Raw genomic sequence first — 11,343 nt, 5'->3', positions numbered from 1 at the left:
GTACTTCCGGGTCACGACATTTTTCAAAATAAAAGTCCCCTCCCCCTCTTATGAAAAAAGATTACTGCATTACAGTGTAATTGGGGTGCAGTACAACTGCAGTATGCTGCAAATACTGCGTCCAAAATAACATTTTTACTCTAGTAATTTTGCAGTACAACTGCAGTTAGTGCCATATAACTGCAGTTTTCTGCAATTACTGCATCCAACATACCACAGTCGCCTGCAGTTACTGCACTTTTTCAGAACTGAAATCTTTTTTTGCAAGGGACGTAAGAGTAGAAGTGTCATTAACCTGTAAAATATTAACAGTGATTCATATTTGAGTGACATTTGCATTAAATGTGAGTTTTAAAACATGTTTCAAGGTCAAATAAATGCCACAAATACAGTACACTGTATATGAAATACATATTTTTCTAGGTGCCGAAGTAAAAGTGGGGTTGGGATTATTCACTTGGGTTTTTAGAATCTAAATGTGGTGTTATTTCATGGGGGGGCAGAGGTCTAAATGCCGAGCAACACTTTGTACTCCATTCACTGCACTGTAGGCCTACAGGTGATCAATTACAGAACAAGCAAAACTGTGTCCAAAAAAAAAGTGTGTCCATAGAATACAAAACAGCCAATCGCCTCTTTAAGCCTCTTCCGTCAAGTAAACAGATGAGGTCCAACAAGTCCAGAACAGCAAGGCTTGGTAACAGCACCTACACTGAGGCTGTGAGATCGGTGAACTCAAGTTGAGTCATAATCGTACCACTTAAATTTTGTACTGTCACTAACGCTCTGCTGAATGACTAATTCAGGACTATATCTAATCAATAGATACAGTTGCAGTAGGAAGTTTACATACACTTACGATGAGGTCATTAGAACTTATTTTTCAACCACTCCACAAATGTCTTGTTCATAACAAACTATAGTTTTGGCAAGTCGGTTTGGACATCTACTTTGTGCATGACACAACAATTGTTTCCAGAAAGATTATTTCACTTATAATTCACTGTATCACAATTCCAATGGGTCAGAAGATTACATACACTAACTTGACTGTGCCTTTAAATAGCTTGGAAAATTCGTGAAAATTACATCATGGTTTTAGAAGCATCTGATAGGCTAATTGACATAAATTGATTCAATTGGAGGTGTACCTGTGAATGTATTTCAATGCCTACCCTCGAATTCAGTGCCTCTTTGCATGATTTTCATGGAGAAAAAAAAATGTGTAGACCTCCACAAGTCTGGTTCATCCTTGGGAGCAATTTCCAAATGCCTGAAGGTACCACGTTGATCTGTACAAACAATAGTACGCAAGTATAAACACCATGGGACCATGCAGCCGTCATACTGCTCAGGAAGGAGACGCATTCTGTCTCATAGAGATGAACACACTTTGGTGTGAAAAGTGCATATCAATCACAGAACAGCAAAGGACCTTGTGAAGATGCTGGAGGAAACCGGTACAAAAGTATCTATATCCACAGTAAAATGAGTTCTATATCTATACCGCTCAACAAGAAACCACTACTCCAGAAGCACCATAAAAAGCCAGACTACGGTTTGCAACTGCACATGGGGACAAAGATCTTGCTTTTTGGAGAAATGTCCTCTGGTCTGATGAAACAAAAATAGAACTGTTTGGCCATAATGACAATCGTTATGTTTGGAGGAAAAAGGGGGAGGCTTGCAAGCTGAAGAACACCATCTGAACCGTGAAGCACGGGGGTGGCAGCATCATGTTGTTGGGTTGCTTTGCTGCAGGAGGGACTGGTGCACTTCACAAAATAGATGGCATCATGAGGCAGGACAATTATGTGGTTATATGGAAGCAACATCTCAAACATTAGTCAGGAAGTTAAAGCTTAGTCACAAATGGGTCTTCCAAATGGACATACTTGGGGTCACCCCAGGCCAAAATTCACCCAATTTATTGTGGGAAGGTGGTGGAAGGCTACCCGAAACGTTTGACCCATGTTAAACAATTTAAAGGCAATGCTACCAAATACTAATTGAGTGTATGTAAACTTCTGACCTACTGGGAATGTGATGAAAAATAAAAGCTGAAATAAAGTAATTCTCTCTACTATTATTCTGACATTTCACATTATTAAAATAAAGTGGTGATCCTAACTGACCTAAGACAGGGAATTGTACTAGGATTGTGAAAAAACAGAGTTTAAAATGTATTTAGCTAAGGTGTATGTAAACTTCTGACTTCAACTGTAAGTGATCAGTACATGGGGTGTTCATAGATTGGGTGTTAACTGACCGGCATGCCTGTAAAATGACCTACATTATCCTAATGATGATGAGCAGGCTGCAGACTTTACACGTGTAAATCAGCCCAAGGCCAGCCTGAACGTGCCAAAACATGAATCAGGTCAAGCGTTTTGGCTAGACAAATAACATTTATTGGAAGGCAGTATCTTAGTAAGATCATGCTGCTATAATATCACCCCAATTATGCCTGTAGCCTATCAACGGTTATCACATAGGTTAACAGCGCTTTTCTTCAACCCATCCTGGTCGCAATTAATCAAAAGGTTTCCATCTTGGACTGAAATTATTAGCGATGTGGGTTCAGGTTTTTGTGATTGTGTGACCTATTATTGCCTCGTAAAATAGCTAGACTCTGGTGAATAGACTGGACACAATCGATTGTTTTGCCAGTGCAGTGCTATATTTGAACAGTATCGTGTCCAATAGCTCCATTTTAAGCTGTTTGACCACAGTAAAACTCCAGCGCTTGCTATGCCCAAGCTTTTAGTTAAAACTCACCTGATTTGACACACAATCAATAGTTTTTCCTGTAGAGTGCAATACAACAAAAATACAGTAAGACTTTGTTAAACATTTCATTTCAAAATTGCATCCTTGAATAGCACCAGTAAATTAAACAAAATGCTTTCTTTAAAAAAATACAATATATTTTTACCCGTAGGCTATTATTATGTTCTTTACATTTATGTATTTATGCTCCAACTACTTTGACGCTATCTCACCAAATCTGAAATGCCTGATAAATTGTATGGGGGTGGTAGAGATGTTGGGGAGGATAAGAAAGGTAAGACGCACAAACAAAAAAATGGGGGTAAAATAAATGTTTGGATTATCATGCTATTTCAATGGCAACACATTCCCTTATGCAGCATAATGAAAAATGGGATTCCCAACTTTGGGAAGAAGTTGACAAAACTTTGCAATGGCCAACTGGAAACCTATTGTCACTAAATGTATTCATATCATACACATAGCATTTTACCGCAGACCTTTATTTGGAAGGGAAAAGCAGAAAACCGGAAGTGTTAATGCTGCTGACATGACGCTTATGCTGCCATGAGCTAATGCTGCCTGCATAAAAATTGACAAAAGGTGAAAGGTCACACAACGCATATTTAAAATAAGTGTTATCATTTTTTATAGTGATTTTTAGATGTGGGTGCTGTCAAGTATGCATAATGTTATTCTCAATGACTGTGATGCAAATGTCTATATTTATTTATAAAAAAGTCGTTATAAGCATTGTCTTTACATCACAAATTGTCATGTTCTCTGCTGCCCATGACTGGAACAAACTGCAGAAAGCACTGAAGCTGGAGACTCATATCTCCCTCACTAACTTTAAGCATCAGCTGTCAGAGCAGCTTACAGATCATTGCACCTGTACATAGCCCATCTGTAAATAACCCATTCAACTACCTCATCCCCATATTGATTTTTTTTTTGCTCCTTTGCACCCCAGTATCTCTACTTGCACATTCATCTTCTGCGCATCTATCACTCCAGGGTTTAATTGCTAAATTGTAATTATTTCATCACTATGACCTATTTATTGCCTTACCTCTCTAATCGTACTACATTTGCACACACTGTATATAGCTTTTTCTATTGTGTTATTGACTGTACGTTTCTTTATCCCATGTGTAACTCTGTGTTGTTTTTGTCGCACTGCTTTGATTTATCTTTGCCATGTCGCAGTTCTTGAACTTGGAACTTGTTCTCAACTGTCCTGAGAACTGGAAGGAAAGGCAGCCAAAGTAGGAATTGGCTTTGGGGGTGACCAGTGACCAGTGGTGACCCGTGAGCTGAGGTGACCAGTGAAATATACCTGCTGGAGCACGTGCTACGGTTGGGTGACCAGTGAGCTGAGCTGAGATAAGGTGGAGCTTTACCTAACAAAGACTTATAGATGACCTGGAGCCAGTGGGTTTGGCAATGAATATGAAGCGAGGGCCAGCCAACGAGAGGATACAGGTTGCAGTGGTGGGTAGTATATGGGGCTTTGGTGACAAAACGGATGGCACTGTGATAGACTGCATCCAATTTGCCGAGTAGAGTGTTGGAGGTTATTTTGTAAATGACATCGCCGAAGTCAAGGATCGGTAGGTTTTTGAAAGAAAAGAAAAAAATTTTGTCCATTAAAATAACATCAAATTAATCCGAAATACAGTGTAGACATTGCTTATGTTGAAAATGACTATTGTAGATGGAAACGCCTGATTTAATGGAATATCTACAGAGGCCCATTATCAGCAACCATCACTCCTGTGTTCCAGTGGCACGTTGTGTTAGCTAATCCAAGTTTATCCTTTCAAAAGGCTAAATAATCATTAGAAAACCCGTTTACAATTAGCTTAGCAAAGCAAAAAACTTGTTCTGATTAAAGAAGCAATAAAACTGGCCTTCTTTAGACTGGTTGAGTATCTGGACCATCAGCATTTGTGGTTTCGATTACAGGCTCAAAAGCTCCAGAAACGAAGTACTTTCTTATGAATGTCTTCAGTCTATTCTTGTTCTGAGAAATGAAGGCTATTCCATGCGAGAAATTGCCTAGAATCTGAAGGTCTCATTCAACGCTGTATACTACTCCCTTCACAGAACAGCACAAACTGGCTCTAAGAAAGAGGAGTGGGAGGCCCCGGTGCACAACTGAGCAAGAGGACAAGTACATTTAGTGTCAAGTTTGAGTCCTCAACTGTCCTCAACTGGCAGCTTCATTAAATAGTACCTGAGGACTGTGTTTTTCTTGGAATAGAAACACCATAATATTAATCAAATTAATTCACCTAATTTCTTAAAATCAATCCCATATATGTTCTAGTACAGCCAATATTAAAAACAGTCAAATTCTTCTCAAAGATGCCCTCTGGTGGTCAAACTAGCACTAACTAGCATTCATGGCAACAATGGCCGACACTCATATACATGCCGTAGAATTCTGTGGCAGCCCGCAAGCTGTCCTGCATTACGACTACTTTTAAAGAAAGAACCACTGTATGTGATGGGGGTCTATGGTCAGTCTGTTATATCTGGTGTAATTCTGTCTTATTTGGTGTCCTTTGTGAATTTAAGTATGCTCCTTCTAATTCTCTCTCCCTCTTTCCCCTCCCCTCCCGGAGGACCTGAGCCCTAGGATCATGCCTCAGGACTACCTGGCCTGATGACTCCTGGCTGTCCCCAGTCCACCTGATCATGCTACAGCTCCAGTTTCAAATGTTCTGCCTGTGGCTGTAACAGGATTATATTGGTGATTCCCCTTGTCACTTTATTGTTAAGCCAATGGGTTTTTGTTTTTATTTTTGTCTTGCCTTCACCTACTCAACATGGCATCTTATTGGCTGGTTTGCATAGCTTGCTTACGAGGGAGGATGTTTCAGTTAGAATCGTCCCAGTGAACAAGCACTGTAAGTCAAAAGTGATTTTTATACACCCAAGTGATGATTTAAATGTACAATTTATATACATTTGTTTGTAAATGTTATTAAAAACACCACACCTAAGATGTAATGTTTTTTGGTGCATATTTGTTGTGCATTTTGTTGTAGAACATTCCAGCTAATACTAGCTAGCAACTAACTGTGTCTGGTGGGGGGGTTTGTGTATTTTGTACAGTGCGTGAGTGCAGAGTTGGATGGTGAGCCGTGCATTGCATGACAGGCAATTTTGTGCTGTTTCTATCAGAATAAATCTCCATGACTGGTGCTACAAGTTGGAGTTCGTGTCGATGATTGACTGTACACAACGCAAGAAGATTACTGCTACACGGCTATTGAACCCTGACCTGTTCACAGGACGTGCTACCTTGTCCCGGACCTGCTGTTTTCGACGCTCTCTACCGCACCTGCTGTCTCGACCTCTGAATGCTCAGCTATGAAAAACCAACTGACATTTACTCCTGAGGTACTGACCTGCACCCTATACAACCACTGCGATTCTTACTTGACACTACTGGTCATCTATGAATGTTTGAACATCTGGAAAGAACAATCCAAGTTCAGCTCCACATCACTGGAAGGGACACCTGCTTCTTCGTTGTGTGGACCACCAAAGCCTCCATCACCATCCAGCTTGAAGACTTCTGACAGACTCATTTAGCTCCTCCTGTCAGTACCTGTTTTCAGGAAACCCAATGATCAAAACATATTCCACACACACACGGCTCCCATAAGCAGCAAACTAAAGTAATGTAGTTACCTTTATCATGGGCGCACTGGAATTTCTATCTTTGATGTTCCGATTATTTCTTACCCCATGTCTTACGAAAGCCCCCTGCCTGTACTTGACATTGTTGAAAAACAAGTTAACAATGAATAAAGACCATACAAACAGTAAGCTCCTAGAATAGATTATATTACATTCAAGTTTTGCCCAGCCAAATGAACTAATGTACACTAAACAGAAATATAAACATAACATGTAAAGTGTTTGTCCCATGTTTCATGAGCTGAAATAAAAGATCCCATTTCTTTTCCATATGCACAAAAAGCTTATTTCTCTCCAATTTTGTGTACAAATGTGTTTACATCCCTGTTAGTGAGGATTTCTTCTTTGCCAAGATAATCCATCCACTTGACAGGTGTGGCATAGCAAGAAGCTGATTCATTTTAAGCAGCAGGATCATTACTCAAGTGCACCTTGTGCCGGGGACAATAAAAAGGCCACTCTAAAATGTGAAGTTATGTCACACAATGCCACAGATGTCTCAAGTTGAGGGAGCGTGCAATTTGCTGAGAATTGAATGTTAATTTCTCTACTATAACCTGCCTCCAACGTGGAGTATTTCTGTCTGTAATGAAGCACTTTTGTGGAGAAAAACTCAGTCCAATTGGCTGGCCCTGGCTCCCCAGTGGGTGGGCTGATGCCGTCCCAGGCCCACCCATGGCTGCACCCCTGCCATGTGAAATCCATAGATTAGGGCCTAATGCATTTATTTCAATTGACTGATTTCCTTTTATGAACTGTAAAGCAGTAAAATCGTTGAAATTGTTGCATTTATATTCTTGATCAGTATAGTTAACGTAAGTTCAATCACAAAGGCTGGTCTAAGTGCATCTCACAGTTTCATTCAGTAGTATAACACAATTCACATTGCATTTTCATCATGGCCACAGTGGGAATGTAAATCTGTGATGTTTAAATTATGTCAATTTTTGTATTATTGATTTTTAAAACATACAATCTACCTGCAGTGAAGCCACTCAACATTTACATTACATTCAATCATCTAGCAAACACTCCCATCCAAAGTGACCCAAAGGAGCAACCAGGGTCAAGCGGCCCGCCTAAGGGCACATCGACAGATCTCTCACCAAGTCGAATCAGGGACCCACACCAGCGACCTCATTGAGGGTGGTGTTGATCATGCACTGCTTCTCGTGGGATGTGCCTGATGTTCCGCATGTGTTAGCAGTTTGTTACTCTTGTTGTTTTGCTTCCCTGTTTTGCTTTGAGTGATTGCACAGGCGCACTTCACCGAATCTTGCTCGTGCTTGGTTCTGCGCACATGATTAATTTGCTCCCATTGGAGTCTATCTTGGGAGACCTGTTGCCGGCATCAAGAGGCTAGCAAGCACAATGCACCGCGGGCATGTCCGGGTGACATCCAGATAGTGACCAATAAATACTACTACTTGTATTTATTTATCGGCCATCGAAATAAAGAACTTATTTAACAAGTTTTATATAGCCCCATGCTGCTGTTGTTGCCTAGCCTAATTGCCGTCTCTGTTCAGCTATTATTCCACTCCGGAATGTTAGCTAAAATGACTGGTACCCAGTTGATGATGATGATAATGGCATTGAAGGAGATCGTCGCCGTTTAACGATCTTGTAACAAATTGTGCTATTGTGTATGTTTTTTCATGTTATTTGTTACTTATTTTGTACATAATGTTTCTACCACCATGTCTTATGACCAAAAAGAGCTTCTTGATATCAGGGCAGCGATTACTCACCCCGTACTGGAGGAATTCTTCTTCAACGAGACGAATGGGAAGGATTTACTCCAAACACCCGACAAGGCCCTTATCCCCGTCATTCGCAGGAGGAAAAGACAGAGGTATCGTGGAAGACAGTCTGGGTGCCTTGTAAGGATCAGTCGCCAAGAGGGTAATCTACCTTTAACATCGGTCCTATTAGCCAACTTACAATCAATTGATAATAAAATAGACGAACTACGAGCACGTATATCCTACCAAAGGTCCATTTGAAAATGAATACCTTATGTTTCACCAAGTTGTGGCTGAATGACGACATGATTAACATACAGCTGGCGGGTTTTAAGCTTTCCGGCAGGATAGAACAGCGGCCTCTGGTAAGACAAGGGGCGGCGGCCTATGCATATTTGTAAACAACAGCTGGTGTATGAAATCAAAGAAAGTCTCGAGGTTTCGCTTGCCTGAGGTAGAGTATCTCATGATAAGCTGTAGACCACACTATTTACCAAGAGGAATTACATCTATATTTTTCATAGCTGTCTATATATCACCACAGACCGATTCTGGTACTAAGACCTCACTCAATGAGCTGTATACGGCCATAAGCAAACAGGAAAACGCTCATGCAGAGGCGGTGCTCCTGGTGGACAGGGACATTAAAACTTTAAAAAAGTGATCAGATGAAAAAGATGCTAAACAGGACTGTTTTGCTAGCACAGACTGGAATACGTTCTGGGATTCTTCCGATGGCATTGAGGTGTACACCACATCAGTCACCGGCTTCATCAATAAGTGCATCGATGACGTCGTCCCACAAAGCGACTGTACTTACATACCCCAACCAGAAGCCATGGATTACAGGCAACATCCTCACTGAGCTAAAGGATAGAGCTTCCGCTTTCAAGGAGCGAGACTAACCCGGAAGCCTTTAAGAAATCCCTCTACGCTCTCCGACGAACCATCAAACAGACAAAGTGTCAATACAGGACTAAGATTGAATCGTACTACACTGGCTCCGATGCTCGTCGGATGTGGCAGGGCTTGCAAACTATCACAGACTACAAAGGAAAGCACAGCCACAAGCTGCCCAGTGACACAAACCTACTAGACGAGCTAAATTACTTGCCTCGAAGCAAGTATAGAAGTAACACTGAAACATGCATGAGAGCACCAGCTGTTCCGGATGACTGTGTGATCACGCTCTTCACAGCCGATGTGAGTAAGACCTTTCAAACAGGTCAACATTCACAAGGCCGCAGGGCCAGACGGATTAGCAGGACGTGTACTCTGAGCATGTTCTGACCAACTGGCAAGTGTCTTCACTGACATTTTCAACCTGTCCCTGACTGAGTCTGTAATACCAACATGTTTTAAGCAGACCACCACAGTCCCTGTGCCCAAGAACACTAAGGTAACTTGCCTAAATTACTAGCAACCTGTAGCACTCACATCTGTAGCCATGAAGTGCTTTGAAAGGCTGGTCATGGCTGACATCAACACCATTATCCCAGAAACTCTAGACACACTCCAATTTGCATACCGCCCCAACAAATCCACAGATGATGTTCTCTATTGCACTCAACACTGCCCTTTCCTACATGGACAAAATTAACACTTATGTGAGAATGCTTTTCATTGACTACAGCTCAGCATTCAACACCATAGTGCCCTCAAAGCTCATCACTCAGCTAAGGATCCTGGGACTAAACAACTGGATCCTGGACTTCCTGACGGGCCTCCCCCAGGTGGTAAGGGTAGGGAACGTCACATCTGCCACGCTGATCCTCAACACGGGGTCCCCTCAGGGGTGTGTGCTCAGTCCCTTTCTGTACTCCCTGTTCACTCATGACTGCATGGCCAGGCACGACTCCAACACCATCATTGCTGATGACACAGTGGTAGGCCTGATCACCGACAACGATGAGACAGCCTATACGGGGGGGGGGGGGTCAGAGACCTGGTTGTGTGGTGCCAGGACAACAACCTCTCAACATGATCAAGAAAAAGGGGATGATTGTGGACTACAGGAAAAGGAGGACCAAGCACGCCCCCATTCTCACTGACGGGGCTGTAGTGGAACAAGTTGAGAGCTTCAAGCTCCTTGGTGTCCCCATCACCAACAAACTAACACGGTCCAAATACACCAAGACAGTCATGAAGAGTGCACGACAAAGCCTATTGCCCCTCAGGTGACTGAAAAGATTTGGCATGGGTCCTCAGATCCTCAAAAGGTTCTACAGTTTTTTTTTCACCTTTATTTAACCAGGTAGGCTAGTTGAGAACAAGTTCTCATTTGCAACTGCAACCTGGCCAAGATAAAGCATAGCAGTGTGAACAGACAACACAGAGTTAAACATGGAGTAAACAATTAACAAGTCAATAACACAGTAGAAAAAAAAAGATAGTTTATATACATTGTGTGCAAAAGGCATGAGGAGGTAGGCGAATAATTACAATTTTGCAGATTAACACTGGAGTGATAAATGATCAGATGGTCATGTACAGGTATAGATATTGATGTGCAAAAGAGCAGAAAAGTAAATAAATATAAACAGTATGGGGATGAGGTAGGTAAAATTGGGTGGGCTATTTACCGATAGACTATGTACAGCTGCAGCGATCGGTTAGCTGCTCAGATAGCAGATGTTTGAAGTTGGTGAGGGAGATAAAAGTCTCCAACTTCAGCGATTTTTGCAATTCGTTCCAGTCACAGGCAGCAGAGAACTGGAACGAAAGGTGACCAAATGAGGTGTTGGCTTTAGGGATGATCAGTGAGATACACCTGCTGGAGCGCGTGCTACGGGTGGGTGTTGCCATCGTGACCAGTGAACTGAGATAAGGTGGAGCTTTACCTAGCATGGACTTGTAGATGACATTGCAACATTGAGAGCATCCTGTCTGGTTGCATCATTGCCTGGTATGGCAACTGCTCAGCCTCCGACCGCAAGGCACTACAGAGGGTAGTGTGTACGGCCCAGTACATCACTGGGGCCACGCTTCCTTCCATCCAGGACCTCTATATCAGGTGGTGTCAGAGGAAGGCCCTAAAAATAGTCAAAGACTCCAGCCATCCCGGTATAGACTGTTCTCTCTGCTACCGCACAGTAAGCGGTACCAGAGTGCCAAG

The sequence above is a fragment of the Oncorhynchus kisutch genome, linkage group LG22, assembly GCF_002021735.2.
Source record: "Oncorhynchus kisutch isolate 150728-3 linkage group LG22, Okis_V2, whole genome shotgun sequence".
NCBI lineage: Eukaryota > Metazoa > Chordata > Actinopteri > Salmoniformes > Salmonidae > Oncorhynchus > Oncorhynchus kisutch.
Note: the sequence above shows the minus strand (reverse complement) of the source record.